The sequence below is a fragment of the Lynx rufus genome, unplaced genomic scaffold (assembly GCF_022079265.1).
Source record: "Lynx rufus isolate CCGP_SWC_20201006 ecotype Redwood Valley unplaced genomic scaffold, mLynRuf1.p SCAF_5, whole genome shotgun sequence".
NCBI classification, from domain to species: Eukaryota; Metazoa; Chordata; class Mammalia; order Carnivora; family Felidae; genus Lynx; species Lynx rufus.
Window position 1 is genome coordinate 92,984,629 of NW_025814867.1, and position 16,915 is coordinate 93,001,543.

The 16,915-nt window shown below is 36.1% G+C and overlaps 1 protein-coding gene across 3 annotated transcripts in view; it reads left to right on the top strand.

Moving 5' to 3' along the window:
• The window catches only part of GSK3B (glycogen synthase kinase 3 beta), a 199,928-nt gene that overhangs the window by 47,988 nt on the left and 135,025 nt on the right, over window positions 1-16,915 (top strand). The window lies entirely within an intron of this gene.

The following is a 16,915-nucleotide window of genomic DNA, read 5'->3' on the forward strand; positions in this document are numbered from 1 at the left end:
CTTCTCTCCTCCCACTTCATACTGTGCTCCTTGTTGACTGCATAAGTCTGGGCGTGGGGCAAAGAGGCTTAGAACGTGGCAGAGTCCAAAAACGAGCTGGTTATCCAGGGACTCAAATGAGTTCCTTTTTTTTTTTTTTTTTTTAATTCCTCCACTCTGTTTCACCACAGAGTCCTGCTCCTTGAACTCAGAGCTCAGGTTTGTGCTGTTAGTACAAACAGCCTACTTAACCATTGTTAAATAGGTTTTTGTGGGCTGCTTTAAGAATATAAATTACTGCTGAGGCACCTGGGTGGCTCAGTTGGTTGAGCATCTGACTTCTGCTCAGGTCACGATCTCACAGTTGTAAGTTCGAGCCCCACTTTGGGCTCTGGCTGACAGCTCAGAGCCTGGAGCCTGCTTCGGATTCTGTGTCTCCATCTCTCTCTGCCCCTCCCTTGCTCGTGCTTTCTCTCTCTCTCTCTCAAAAGCAAATAAACATTAAAAAATTAAAAAAATATAAATTACTGCCTTTTCTGGAAATTTTTTATCTGTGTATTTCATTCCAAAAAATTGTATGAGTTAAAATGTGGAACTCTGCTAAATTAGTTAATTGTCTGTCTCTTGTTTATTCACATATATAAGCGTTTTAGAAATATTTTGAGAAGTGTTGAAATGATAACTTTTTGAAAATCCAGACCCTCCTGTTACATTTCTTAGCATTCTGGTCCTTAAATTTTTACATTTTAAGATCTCTTAAAACTTTACCATATCCTTTTATAGTAAGGATAATTAAATATAAATATTAAATGTAGTTACATTATGCTTGAGATGAGGAATTGTAGGGACATTATTATTGTGTATTAAGAATTTAGATTGGGCAGCTTTTAGTTTTTTGTGTGTTAGCTGTATGGTTGTGAGTAAGCCCATTCATTTACTGATTGGGCTAATGATGTAGTTAGTAGTATGCTTAATATGGTCAGGATATGGTTTGTGTATTTACTTATTTACAGACTATGATAAGTGTTTTTTAAAGGAAAATAACTAGTTACTGTGAGAGGATAATAACAGAGGAAAATTACCTTAGATTTGGATAGTTCTAGACAAGGTATCTGAAGAAGTGACATGTAAGCTGAAGCCTAAAGAATAAAAAAGGAATGGGCTAGTGGGCTAGAGAAAGAACATTCTGGACAAAGTGAAACATCGTATAAAAAAAGTCCTGAAGAGGCAAAGAGCTTTGTGTATTCAGTAAATCAAAAGAAGCCTTGTATAACTGATGAATGATAGTGAGCAAGGGGAAGAATGGCATGAGATAAGAATCAAACCAAATCTTGCAGAGTCTTGTAGAACATTTTGAAGCTTTTAAGTGTTTAAATCAGTGAAACAAGATAGACAAGTGTAATTCTGAAGAAGTGGGAAGTGGAATATAGAGGTCTCTAAAGGTTGAAAGAGTAGTCTGGGCTACAGAAATAAATTGGAGGGGTGCCTTGGTGACTTAGTCTGTTAAGCATCCAACTTTGGCTCAGATCATGATCTCGCAATTCGTAAGTTTGAGTCCCGCATCAGGTTCGTGCTGACAGCTCAGATCCTGGAACCTGCTTCGGATTCTGTGTCTCCCTCTCTCTCTCTGCCCCTCCCCTGCTCGTGTTCTGTTTCTCTGTCTCTCCAAAATAAATAAACATTAAAAGGCAAAGTAAATTGGAGAACCAACAGTTCTCAAATGATAGTATTTTAAATACCATGTATTTAAAGTTCTGGAAATGCCTAAGATAATTTGGGGAGAGTATAGAGACAGAAGAGAAAGGGGATCTAGGATCAAAGGGGATCTAGGAGTTCTAGAACTCCAACATTTAGAAGTTGGTAGAAGAGGAACCAACATAGGAGGGCCTTAAGTAATCAGGAATGTTTGTTGTTGTGGATGACCAAAGGTCCTGAAATGGCAATAGGGAGCAAGGAGGACATTATTTTGAGATGTGTGAAGGAAATGAATAATCTCAGCCTTTGTGAGATTTATAAGGTAGTTACATTTTCCTTAAGGCAAGAAGGTGGTGTTTGGTAGGCACAGAATGTAATTCAGAGAACATTCTAGAAGGGGTAGGGTTGAGGAGTCAACTCAGAAAAAGATATATAGAGTAGATGGAGGAATATATAATTACAAATGGGAAAGGCTTGCATTTCTGGTGAAGATTTAGGTAAACAAGGGTATGACATGATAGATTTAGTCCTTGAAGTCTTTGGTCAGCTGAAGGGATCTATGGCATTAGTGGTGGGGTCTGGACAGTTTTAAATAGTTTGTGGGAGGAGGAACCAGTTTTTGGTGAGTTAAGCTGGTGTTAGCAGGTTCCATTTGTGATATGGTGAGGCTCTGGGCTGGCCTCTTTAGTACTTTCATTTGTTAAATAGTAATATCTCATTGATTGTTGTAGGATTTAAATGAATAGTCACAAAGTGGTTCATAGAAGTTGAGTCTGAGTACAGATATAGCCCTTCAGGAAATCTTTTAAACATACATCATTAAATGATGCATGATTTCCAAGCTTATTTTCTTGTATTCTTTTCTGTATTGAGTACAAGAATTAGTGCTTACTTGAAGAATAAACGTTGACTATGAATGAGGCACTCAGTCCATTTCTTCATAATGTTTTTATACTCAAGGATAAATCATTCAAGTAGTAGACATTTGCTCATTTTTACTTTAAACAGTTCCTTAAGCATGCTTGGACTTTTTAGAACCAGTGAAGAAATGTTAGATTATAACAATAATACTTTTATGAAAAGAGTTACCTTTTTAGAACTTGAAGCAGATTCATCTTAAAAAAATTTACATGCTTAATTGTAGAGAATTTGAAAATTATAAAGAGGTAGAAAAAAAATAAAAATTTACCTGTATTCTTACTATGCAGAGCAAACTGTTTACTTTTTGGTCTTCTTGTCTGTCTAACATTTGTGTTCCAAATTGGGATCACATAGTACATAGCAGTTTTGTAACCTGCTCTTTTGTATAATCTTACATCATGAATATTTTTTTTATAGCTTCCTTCAGTATTCTTTGAAAATGTAATTGTAATGGGTGTTAAATATTCTGTTCAGTGTGAACATACATTTATCTAATGATTTACTATTGGGCGTCTAGATTGGTTCCAGTTCAGTGATATTATATACAGTGCTTCAGTGAATATCTATATATGTCAATCATTTTTTTCTCAGTTTTTTATTACTTTTCCTCCACCATATTCCTAGAAAGGGAAATACTGGATGAAAGGCTTTGTTGTTGGTGCTGCTGCATTTAAAGAAAATTACACTTAATCAAAACAGGATCTCATATAAAATAAGACCTCATATTTAACAATATATATGCATATATTTAGGTATGACATTATTGCTCTATTCCAACAGTGGTTGATTTTTTTTTAATGTTTTTATTTATTATTGAGAGAGAGAGAGAGAGAGAGAGACAGATCTGTGCAAGTGGGGGAGAGGCAGAGAGGGAGAGGGAGATACAGAATTCGAAGCAGGCTCCAGGCTCTGAACCGGCAGCACAGAGCCTGATGCGGGGCTTGAACTCACAAGCTGTGAGATCATGACCTAGTGAAGTTGGACACTTGACTGAGCCACCCAGGTGCTCCTACATACCATAAAGTTTAAAATTTTGATTTAAAGTGTACAATTCAGTTACTTCTAGTATGTATACAGGGTTGTGCAACTGTCGCCATAATCTAATTTTATAACATTTTCATCATCCCCACAAGAAATCTCTTAACCCATTTGCAGTCACTCCCCTTTTCCTCCCCACCTCCCTCCCCAGCCCTAGGCAACCACTATTACCTTTTGTCTCTGTAGATTTGCTTATTCTGGACCTCATACAAACAGGATCATGTAATTAATATATGGTCTTTTATGCTTGACTACCCTTCTTTTATTACCATATTTTGCTAAACTCCATCAGTGTCTTTCTTTTTCTGTGCCTTTATTTTCCCACCTCATTGTTCCCAACCCCCTTCACACCTTTGAAATTTCAACTGAAATACCACTTGCTCAAGGCAACCCAACCATGATTAGATGCTAGATCCTTCATTATAGGCTCCATTGCATTCTGTAATTCTCTTTTATATAGTCGTACCTCCACTAATATATAACTGGGCAAGTATTTGTATGAATAATATTTGCTATTCTTACTAGGTGGTAGGTCCATGGGAGAAGGGAGTTTGTAATTTATTGTTGCGTTTTCACAGTCTAGGGAGAAATAAATACTTCAGTGAATATATTCAGGTGCTCAACCCACTAGAAGGGGAAAAAAGTTTTCAGAGGAGAGGGAGGGGGTGTATGTGTATTATTAACTATTAATGTAGCAACACTACTCATAGTTGAAAATGGAAGCTGAAAAGTTAGAAAATTAGTGGTTAATTTGGCTTTGTGTATGTGTATCAGATACTATAAGAATTGTCTGTTTACACTCTCCCAGAAATATGAATCTGGGAAATTTCTTGTAAGAAAATTTAAGACTCTCAGTGCCTAGTTAATTTTTGGAGTCCATTTATGTTGTTGGCTAGGTTATCTGGAATTTTTACTCCACCCAAGAAGTCAAATAACACAACTAAAATATTCTCTTTTTTATTTGGAATCCATTTCTTCTCTGTCATGGTGCGTTGATTGTTAGGTACATTTGTTCTCTTGCTTAATGTTTACTTTGCCCCCTTTTGAGTAATGTAGGTACTTGGACAGAGGAATGAACTATGCGGGTTGTGTGTGTGAGGTCTCAGTATAGGGTAAATAGTCTTTTTCTTCTCGATGAAATTTAAAGTAAGACTTTAAGGGTAATGGGTTAGATGGCTTTCTGTTGACCTTGTTGATCTGTGGGACTATTTATTAAATCTCTGAAGCCTTAAACTCTACCTGCTGTGGAACTCTTCTATGAGTATGTAGTTTCAGTTTTTATAATGGAAATGGGTGAGAAAATAGGATGGCTCTACAGATACTTATTTTATAGCTAACTTTTATTAACAATACATTTCATCTATGAAGCGCAAATGTTCTACAGGATGGAAGGCTGTATCGGATGGAATCTCAGAAGCTCAACTTGAAAAAATTTTCGGTGGAATCTTGGTCCTGTTATTTGCATATGTTCATACCAGAATTTTTTTTTTTTTTTTTTTGGTGTTTGTTTTGTTTGTTTTTTTGAGAGAGGGAGAGAGAATCTCAAGCAGGCTCCACGCTCATAGCGTGGAGCCTGATGCATCAGCGTGGAGCCTGCTGCAGAGCTCAAACCCACAAACCATGAGATCATGACCTGAGCCAAAACCAGGAGTCGGATGCTTAACCGACTGAGCCACCCAGGCACTCCCACACCAGAATGTTTTTAAATATTTTTATAATTTTACATGAGTAAAAAGTTAATTTAGTAATCTGGGCATTCAATAGTATCTTTTCCCCTTTGGCCTTTTCTTTAGAAGCAGGTTGATACATTAGTAATAGAGTCAACACTTAGAATTAAAACAGCTGTTTTAATGTGTCCTTTCTTTATTTAGTTTGTGATCTCTAATAAGTCTCTTAACTTCTTAGAGCTTCAATTTCCTCATCTGAGATGGAGGTAATTTCATGCACCTCACGGGATTAAGATGAGGTGCATTAAAGAGAGGTTTTTAGAAAAAGAAAAGATTAAGAAAGGTTTTAGTGAAAATAATTGGTAAGGCATCTGGCTCTTTTGTGTAGTAAGAAATACTGAATCCAAATTTTGAATAAATACTGAATCTGGTTTTCTCAATAAATAAATTTTCTTTGAACAGAAAGCTTCATAAAGGAAGGGGCTTTGTTTGTCTTTATTTATTTTTTTGTCTTACTCATTTTTGTGACCCTAGTTCCTAGCACATTCTGGTACACAGAATAGTGCTTATTAAGCATGTGATGGATTAATCAATAATGACAATGTATTTGAACCAAAAATTCTATCATATCATCATTACTTTTCTGTTCTCAAGATTTTTGAAACTTTTTGTCAGCCTAATCACCATTAATATGAGAGAATACTTACAAAATAGAAAGGATATGCATGCCATGAGCATATATGTGAGAATTAATAATATACAAAGCCACCTAAGGAGTGATTTATTGAAGTACAAGTATTGGAATTATAGGCTTGCATCCCTTTCTCTTGCTTTCATTTTAAATAGTACTCACTTTTCCACTGATTTTCTTTTAAAAATGAGGTTATGTTCCAGTGCTTCTGCAGAAGCATTGTGGAGGTATGAATAAAAAAAGAAATTTAGCCAGTGGTGTTAGCAAACTGGTGCGGGTCCTGCCCTGGTTTATTATTAGGTCAAATAAGTAACAGTAGGAGATGATAAAGACCATCTGAAAAGGGCAAGGTTAGGAATGTAGTTGTTTCCCAAGGACAAAAGTTCTTTTTCAAGAGAAAGTGTTTCCTATCTTTAAGTCCTCTTGACTTCTGTCACTTTAAGTAATGAGTCAGCAGTGTGAGAAGTACTCTGCCCTGGCATGGGGAGTATCCAGCATATGCTTCTCTGATCCCCTGGCAAAAGGATTAGCCATACATCTTAGGCAGTGACAGAACCAGAACTTACTATAGTCCCACTGTGAGTGTAGGACTGTGTCATTCCAATGGTACAGTTAGCATCTCTTCTAGCAGAGCCTTGTAGTGAGAAATGCTAAATGGACTCTGCTTTGTGAATTTACCCGGTGGATCTGTCAGTACTCTTCTGTGGAGACATGGGCCTAGGATTTGTCCTTTGTCCTACTTGAATGGTATTGCTAGGTTCTCTAAAGTCCATTTTTTTATGGGGAGAGTATTAGGGGATGTTAAACTAGTTTTAGAAAGAGGAAGAGGGGCACATATAAAAACCCAATATGGATTTGATTCCAACTAATTAGAAACAGGTGGGACAATGTTACTTAATTTATTTTTCTTTTAAGCATATTCCTTATTAACTATAAATGTAGCATCATTACTCATATAGTTGTAAATGTAAACTAAAATTAATTTGAAAATGTGTGGTGCCTCTTGTAGAAATGGAATTAATATAGGATTTATACCTGGTTATTTTATTTTTCATATTAGTGAGATTCTTGTAAAACTCTTAAGGGGGTACCCTACCTTATTTCTACTTTAACAGTTTATTAAGTTAAAATGTAATATCTTAGGTGTGTTTTCCACCAAGATTATACAGAAAAGTCTTAACCTGTAAGTAAATTGTATTCTAAAAGTTCATCACTTGTTTTGGGGGAAATTAGAACATATTTTTCCTTTGAAAGTTTTGTTAAGTATGTAAAATAAAAATGGCTAGGTGCTAGGCAGGCTATTCTACAAAAGCCTAAGCCATAATAAGCTCAGAGAGCTACATATTTATAGTGAAAAATAATAGTAAACAATAATATTGCAGGGGTATTAATTTAACAAAACTATTAAAAAACCCTAAAACTAGTTTTGAAAAATTCTCTTGAATGCTGGTAGTTGATTGATAAAAAGATTTAATTTGAGGGGGATAAGGAATAGATAGAGACTTGTGTGATGCTGACAGATCTTTCTGGTTACTTTCAGGAGCTTTTATAGGTTGATGGCATTGGCTTTTCAACTCATGGCTTTTAACTTTCTCTTGACTGGTATAGAGCAGAAGTGCTATCCTTTTGCTTACCAGCTGTGGTTAAGGGGTCCTGTCCTTCTCCCCCCCCCCCCCCCCCCACTGCACCCCAGCTCTTGAGTGGAATGAAGAGAGTAGGGAAGAGAGAAAAATTTTCCTCTAAGATTTGAGAGAAAAAAAAAAAAAAGACGATGGAAAACCCTAGGATGTTGCCTGAGGTGGATTTAATTGACAGAAGAATAATGCAGGCTTAAGGGGAGGGGGCAGTGTTAACAATATGAGGATTCCTGTTGGGGGAGAGAGAAGATGGTTAAGTGTGCTGGGTTAGACATCCTTGTATTGGTCAGTAGGTGCTCCTGAGTATCTTTGGAAGCTGTTTAGAACTAGGTATGAGGAATAGTGAGCGATTTTGGTGTTTATATATGCATATATTTCAGAGTTTTTCATGATGTGGAACAGCAACCACCACCCAAATAATTGTATACATTGGAGTATTTTTAAAAAATTTTTAAATGTTTATTTATTTTTGAAAGAGAGCATAAGCCGGGAAGGGGCAGAGAGAGAGAGAGGACAGAATTCAAAGCGGCTGCAGGCTTGGAGCTGTCAGCACAGAGCCGGACCTGGGGCTCAGACCCACAAACCATGAGATCATGACTTGAGCTGAATCAGATGCTTAACCGACTGAGCCACTCAGGCGCCCCAGTGGGGTATTTTCAAAATAATAAATTGGATTCTTCTTTTTCTTCTTGTTCTTCATCTTCTATTATCTTTAAACTTCTGAAAAGTAGAATAATGTAGGCAGGCGATTGTGATGTAGAGAGATTTAGTCTTCACATTCCTTTTTCTGTTTATTGATTAGAAAAATCATGCTTTCCTGCTTTTTCAGATCCCAGTATTTCTTATTTAGAATAAACCAGTCTAAAAAAAAAGCAGGAAATGCTCTTTGTCTCCCAGCAAAAGTAGCAGCTGTTAACCAGTGGATTATTACTTTGTATTCTGATACATCTGCTCCTGATACAGGTGCTTAAATGTTTGTTGTCAGTTCATTGATTTGATTTTCCTCAGAATTCCAACTCTTCTTGTACTCAATTTAGATGATTTGTCTCTCAGGTAACCTTATATCTCAGACAAAATGAAGCAGTTTTATAGTAAAAGATATTTTTGCAGTACATATTAAAAAATGTGAGGACATTTACTTAAAATGTATGGTTATACTGGACAGTTATTTTTGTGACTATTTTGGAATAGAAGTAGATGGCTTGATTTGTTTCCTTCTATTTTTGGTATTGGAAAGTGTACTAAACTTGGGAGTTGGAGGAACTGGGTTGTAATTTTCAATATTACTGTATAAGCTAGAGCAGTTTTACTTATCTTTTGAACTTCAGTTCTCTTTTCTCCATTTAGTATTGGTTCTACCTCCCTCATAGGACTATTGCCTGGCTAAAGTGAGGTAATGGGTGTAAACATGCTTATAAACTGTAAAGTGATTCATAATTTGTTACTATGTAATGATGATGAGTGATGGTCATGTGTGGTGATTGTCAAATCTCTGAATTTTGTGTTTGCATTTTCTTCTCTATTGAATGACCCAACCATTTTGAGAGGTGTTGATAAGAGTCCTGTGTCATCTTAGAAGAGTAGTTAGAGGTTCTTTCTTTAGTGACTTTTAGACATTTAGTGGTTTCCAAAGTATAGTGGAATCTTGGATGAATTCATTCACCTATAAATAAATTAATATTTTACAGCCTATGTGCATAAAGCATAACATGGGGCTACAGCAATAAACGTGTGATAAACATGATTGTTGCCCTCATAGATTGGATAATATCCAAAGCATATTGGACCAGTTGAGAATAAGCAAGTCTTCTGGGGGAAAAGAAATCCCATCCTGCCTTCTTTCCTGCACCAGTGTTTGAAATTTAACAGAAAATTTTAGTTTTATAACCTCCACTTTAAAATGTGTGTAAAAATGTGTGTAAATTTGTATACTGTGCTGTAGGAAAAGCAATTTGAATTTACAGGTGGGGATAACTTCGGCGCATAGTTCAGGGGAAAGCAAGGCAGTGCACTGTTACATTGCAGGGATCTGAGTTGTCAGAAGGCAGTATTGAGGATAATGGGGGTATCTGGCAGGCTGAGAAAAGACCTAGTTCATTAAAAAAAATGTAGAGTGTTGATATGAATTTTACACTCACTTAAAGGCTAAAATAAAATATATCAGCTTTGTTAGGGCTTGTTTTCTGGCTTTCTTCTGGACTTGTTGCTGCTCAAGACTCAAGTTGTCAGAAGTGTGACCACTGGATCAGTGAGTGTGTTTTGTAAAGTAATTATTTATTTCTTTTGTCTAAGTGTTTTCCATTTACTCTTTCTACTCATGTACCATATACATATTCATTTTTGTCATATGATAAACTTCCTCATTAAGGAAAATTTAAATATACCCCTTATTCCAATCTCCCTCCCCCAAATTTGGGCAGTTTGTAAATCAAACAGACAAATATATTTAAAACTTAAATATTCTAATGTAAATTCCTAAAAGTTGAAGTTCTTATACACATCCTGCAAGCCTTTTAGACTTTCATGGAAAATAAACCTGTCTCTAAAATGCATCTTGATATTGTTTCAAGTGAGGGTTTAAGACCAAGTGAAATATTTATTCATTTGGGGTTTGGTTTAATTTTACTCCAATTCACTGGAGTCAGAGGAAAAATATGCTTGATTCCAGGTCATGGTTCAAAAGTAAAATAATATTTAAGTTCAGGCTGTTGAAAATTGGCAGGATTCATTCTGGTTTTTGGTTTGTTTGGTTTAAAGTAAAATTAGGTTTTTGAGAGAAGAGAAACATTTTGAGTCAATTAAAATTAGTTCAAAAGGACTATGGATATTTTGAGTTAAAACTTTTGAGATACATACTTTTGCGATAGATACCTCAGAACCTTTTGTAAAGTATTTCAGATTTTCAGTTCTGCTGAAAATAGAAAGTTGATTTTGGGACCTCAACGCCTGTGTTGTTTTTTAGCATGGATTTAAAGCAAAGTAACATTGTAGGGTACAGGTTTTAGTTCTGAATCCTGTGGGTGCAACCAAGGGAGTTACTTCGGGTAAGTTATGAAACCTTTTCAGTTACCTTAGTTTCTTCCAATTTTTTTTTTTTTAACGTTTATTCATTTTTGAGGGACAGAGCATTAGAGGGGGAGGGGCAGAGAGAGAGGGAGACACAGAATCCGATGCAGGTTACAGGCTCTGAGCTGTCAGAACAGAGCCTGACCCTGGGCTGGAACTCACAAACTATGAGATCATGACCTGAGCTGGGGTCGGACTGAGCCACCCAGGTACTCCAGTTTCTTCCAGTTGTTAAATGATTATCGTGGGTATGTCACAAGGTTGTTGTAGGGTTTCAATAGTATTATAGTTCTTTCTCAAAGTACGGTCATTGGAACTGCATTAAGAATTAGAAGGAGTACTTATTAAAAATGCAATTTTCTGAGCTGCATTGCAGACCTACTGAGTCTCTTTAGGGGTGACATTCTATTTTCAGTAAACTCTCCCAGGTAATTCTTCTGTCTTCTGTGAGAGGTTCTTACAAACTGTAAAATGGTACTCAAAGAATATACTTACATATAGACTGATACAAATTGAACTTAAGACCTCAAGAGGTGTCCCCTGCCCAGTTCTTATCCATTGCTGCATATTAATGCCTCAAAAAAAACAGAATTATTTGGAAAAGAGATATGAAACAGACTAATTCTCCTACCTATAAATAAATACAAATGTGGCACATTGGGTCATTTGTTTGGCTGCATGTTATCACCATATTTGCAGTAAACCCTTCATTCTGTTTTACTACTGGTAAGACCATTTGTACCTAGGGAGTTGTATCTGATCAATGGTAAGCATAAGAAGAAGCAAAAGCACTGCTTAAAGTTTAACACAAAGTAGTCAGTTCCCAAATCCTGACAATTGTGCTGGAGTAATTGTACAGAAATTCAACAGCAGACCTTTGCTGAGCACCTGCCTTGTGCCAAACCCTGTGTTAATAAGCGCTAGAGAAAGGTATATGATTCAGATAATGTCTGGCTTTCCTAAGAACTCCTTAGTCAAGTGAGGGGCTCAGACTCTTAATAATTATAGAACATTGTGATAAGCACTGTAGAAGAGCATATACCACATGTTAAAAGAGCATAGCAGGGCAAAAGAATGTTTTGTTTTGTTTTTTTTTTCATTTCCACTGCCAATAATTCAAAGGTCAGAGAAACTATAATTTGTTGAGCACCCTCTGTGGGGCATGCACTTAAAAAAATGCTTAACCTATTAATCATCATAGCAGACTTACAAAGTAGCTGCTATCTCCATTTTATAGGTACTAAGTGGTAGAATATGTACTTCAGACCTTGATATGACTTCGGAGTCCATATAATACAATATATCTCTAGCAAAAAACTTGACCAAATTTTTTTTCTTAAGGGGAGTTTTACGGTTTTTCAAAATTGATGCTTGTTAATCCCATTTACATGGTATATTCCTTTGATTAAAAATGTATTACTATGCTGCCAGGGACTTTGGAGTCTTCTGTCTCATCTTTATCCTCCGCCACCCTGTTTTTCCTTTCTATTTCTAGAAGTGATATATAGGGAAACGTGTCCAAAGCCAGCCCATGTGTAACATCTGTCCGTTTTGTTTTCCCTGCCTCTCCTTTTGTTTACTCTATCTTCAAAAGAAATGATAGCAATTCTTTTGTTTTATTTTTCTCAGTCCTCTAGATAGAATCATGTGGAAATGAATGATGTCTCAGGGAAATGTCTCTGCTGGAAAGATTTTTAGCATATCAAGGTTTCATAGAAATTGCCTTAAAATTTATATCATGCTCTTGGCCATTGGGGTTGATCTGGCTGATTGAAGTGCTTGATTGAAGTGCTTGATTGACGTTCCTTTCTTCATAGTTTTGCTCTGGGGTTGTGAGCAGATGCACTCTGGCTAGAGCTTCCACATCATAGAGTCGAGTCCCTATTTCACGACAAGTTTATTTTTGAATTTGCTCACCTCTGATTCTGTGGACCTCAGTTCCTTACTTTTTATTTCTTTTGCTTATTTTTATGCTTTTTTCATGTTTTTAAACAAGTTTTCGTGTTTTGTGAACATCTTGCCTTAATAGATGTTCCTTAGCGAGTTACTTAGGACAAAAAGTATTTGAACTTTGAGATCAAAACTTGAAAGTTTGACAGTAGTCAGTGTTTCCACTTCAGACAATCTTAATCATGCCTGAAATTGATGTTCATTTTGATTCTTTTGAGTAATTTATATAATATTTTTTGATAGAGTTTTGCCATGTTATTGTTAAACATATGTAAAAATAGCTGTTACTTCTCTTCGGGATGGAGAAGCATAGGCAGTGTGTTTACCCTACTAGTACTGTTGTTAAATAAAACAAAACAAAATAAAACAAAATAAATTCTTTTAAAAAATTTTTTTTTAATGTTTATTTATTTTTGAGACAGAGAGAGACAGAACATGAACGGGGGAGGGGCAGAGAGAGAGGGAGACACAGAATTGGAAGCAGGCTCTAGGCTCTGAGCCATCAGCCCAGAGCCCCACGTGGGGCTGGAACTCACGGACCGTGAGATCGTGACCTGAGCTGAAGTCAGACGCTTAACCCACTGAAGCCACCCAGGCGCCCCAAAACAAAATAAATTCTTAACAATACTTCATACCTTCCTTGTCACAAGTAGTATGCTGGTTTCTCTGGGTTTTTGTTACAGACTTTTAACTTTGTTATTTCTGTAGAGAGAGGTTATTTTTGAGTTAAAGGAAATTGTTAGACAGTCATTGACTTTGTTCAGTATGACTTGTTAACATCTCTATAAGCCTCACAGAAAGTGTAGTTTTTGCTTTTCCTCAGCTCTAAATCTTAAGAAACATCATGGGGCGTCTGGATGGCTCAATCGTCCGACTTTACCTCAGGTCTTGATCTCATGGTTCATGGGGTTTGAGCTCCCAGTGGGAGCCTGGAGCCAGGTTCGGATTCTGTGTCTCCCTCTCTGTCTCTCTGCCCTTCCCTTGCACCTCCCCTCTCAAAAATAAATAAACGTTAAAAAAAATTAAATCTTAAACATCAAATCAAATGGCTAAAATATGAATGAGATTTATCATTCATAGAAAATTAGGATGTCAGTGTCAGATACCTCCTAAATATTTAAACATGCTTGAAGTGGCCTTTCGGTTTGGGGATGCTCACTCCACACTTGGATGCTTAAAAAAATGTAACCATGAGGTGTTGCTTACAACGTACAAACCTATGTTTGAGAGGTTGGATACTAGGTCACACATATTATTTTAGGATATGCCTAAGGCTTTTAAAAAATTGTATTCTATATATATAACAGCCTTCAATAGAAAGTGGTTATTCTCTTGTATATCATCTTTCTGTTGCTTTATAAGGAGTCTATTGTGGTTTATATATTTAAGATTTATTTATTGTGGTAAAGAGTAGGGGATTTAATTCTATTTTCTAATTATAATAGGAAGTTTATACCTCCTGAGTGAATTTTAATTGTAATAGAGGATCCCAGGAGTCCTCTGGCAGGAGACAAAGCCTCCTGGAGCTAAGCTGTTCCCACTGTTCTGTTGTTGTACTGCATTTTTGGAGACTAGTTTTGTTGTAATTGGTATGAGACTCACTATGCCATGCATTCTGAGAAATTTAGCATTGGGCAGAGTGGTGACTTTTTTTTTTTTTTTTTTAAATGAGGGAGATTTATTGCTTTCCAGTTTTTCATCAGGCTTTCGGCCTCTTGGTAGCAGTGCTTTATAATGCTCTGTTGCTAAGATTGAAAATTATACAATTTCTGGTAGCAAATGTTAAATTGTTTGAACATCACTGAATCGATTATTTTACATTTTTGTTTTCCATGTGCTTTTGCTTTGGGATAAGTTTTGAAATTGAAGGTTACCAAAGTATTTTGGAAAATAGCTCTTTAGCTATTAATAAGTGAATGATTGAGGCCTGAAATCTGTAACAGATTATCATTTATTCTTTTATTTCTTACTACTTTGGAGCTGATCTTTTTATATTTTCAGAAACATCTGCTTCTTGCGGGGGGGGGCAATAGTATATGAAGTTAAAGTCTTTCAGCTGTAGTAGGAAGGTTGTAAAATATAGCAGAGGCAGTATGAGGCAAGGGAAGAATTCTTGCTACTCAGAGCTTTCATCTCTTAGTTTTACTTTCCTCATTTGCATAGTAAACATTATTATAATGTATCCCTACATTTATTGTAAGTATTAGAGTAGATAAAACAATGAACTGGATGGATATACAGTGAAATTTTATACAGCTATTTTATTGCTAAGTCGGCAAATTACAATGCCAAATGGTGGCATGCTTTTCCTTGGCACATTAGCTGCTGACTGCCCCATGTGCTCCTAATGCTCATGCCAAGTCATCCCCAGTATTATCTTGCCATTTTTTACAGCTCTGCTATTTCAGATCTCCGATGAAGCATTCTGAATAGAAATTCCAGAATGCTTGAGGTAGAAAGCCTGAGAACCATCGTTCGTGTTATACTTAGAGATTTCATATTAGTAGAGAATGTAGCCCATAAGAGTTCTCAGCATTTTCTGTAACTGCTCGAAAGAGAATAGAGTGAATCTTTAATTTCTGCTGAGATAGTAAGTCGTTTTTTTTTTTGTTTTTTTTTTACTAGATATACAAGAAGGTGAAAGGATTGGTCCTTGTCCATATCCAATCATAATTTAACACTAAGAGGCCTTAAGACTTAAAAGTCTCTTCCAGTGATAGCATCTGTAGTACCTATCTATTTATCTTTCTACCCTGCTTTAATATTTTTGCAGAATTACTTCATTTATGCATTATAATTTGCATATGAGAAAAAGCACGATTAGATGTTAGGCATTACCCAGGCCTAATAGTTGATTTGAAGAGATTTTAAATCCCAGGGTTCTGGGGCGCGTGGGTGGCTCAGTAGGTTGGGCATCTGACTTCAGTTCTGGTCATGATCTCATAATTTATGAGTTTGAGCCCCACTTTGGGCTCTGTGCTGACAGCTCAGAGCCTGGAGGAGCCTGCTTTGGATTCTGTGTCTACCTGTCTCTCTGCTCCTCCCCCACTCACGCGTGTGCGCACTCTCACACTATCTCTCTGTCTCTAAAATGAAGCTAAAAAAAAAAAAAAAATCCCGGGGTTCTGATGGATATCTTTCATAGCTGATTCTTGAAACCCTGAAACAAACCATTTTTCTGAAATGTGGAGAAATGCAACCTAAAGAGGCAAGTAAGGAAAGTCATTACACATGCTTATATTGTTTTAAGTTCTCTACTGAAAGCAAGTACAAAACTGTGGCTACTGTTTTCTTTATTGAAATATGGTTATACGGTAGAAAAGCATAATTTTTGTTTATGCCTCAGACAGCTTTTGTTTTCAGTTAAAGTTGTGGAATGCAACAGCCATTCTTAAAATCTGTTATTTTAAAAATAATGATGCTTTGTTTTGTGGATTAGACGTGTGAGATTTTGCAAGCAACCTGTTCAGTGAAATTATTCATAGTTCTTGAAATATATAGTTTTTGGTGATACGGTTTTGACTTGGATGATCTAGGGAAGAGTTGGTTGGACTGTTTGAAATCAATTCTGTTTTTTATTTTCTTTGGACAATTGGATTGTAAGAAAATGTGTTCAGTACCTTGAATTTTAATCTTTCCTGAATCTAACCTTCTAGATCTCTTCATTTTGAGTTTAAGGTCAGAAGACTGTGATTCTGTCTTTAGAGGAATGTAAAAAGGAAAGATAGGTTTATTTTACAAATGAAGAAGAAAATAACTTACATTAAGGTTTATAGTCAACCTGAAAAGTTGTAGTTAACATTAACATGCTCAAAAGTGAAAGTGATATGGAATATTTGGGGGAATTGAGCATGATGATTTAGAATTGAGATTTGATTAAACTAGGTTTTGCAAATATATTAGATTTATTTTACTAGGAAGTGAAATGTGAAGGGATCATTTGAAAGCATTGAGAACTACTGTATATGTATTGACTTGTGCTGGGATTTGCATGTATTTAAAGTACATATAATACTGTTGTGAATAAAAATGTTGGTGTTGACAAGATTTGAGTTACCTTTCTACAAGTGGTGTTAGATTTGTGCTGTCATATCTGTTGGGCGTTATACCTTAGAACCAAAACCCTACATATTTAAGGTAGTTAGCCATGATATAATATATAATGTAGACTGCCTGTAAATTTACCTTGCTATCTTATGTAGGAATCCTTCATTGCTTTTGTGTCTGTCAGGAAGGCTGCCTTATAAACAGGAGCATTAATTAGTCACAGA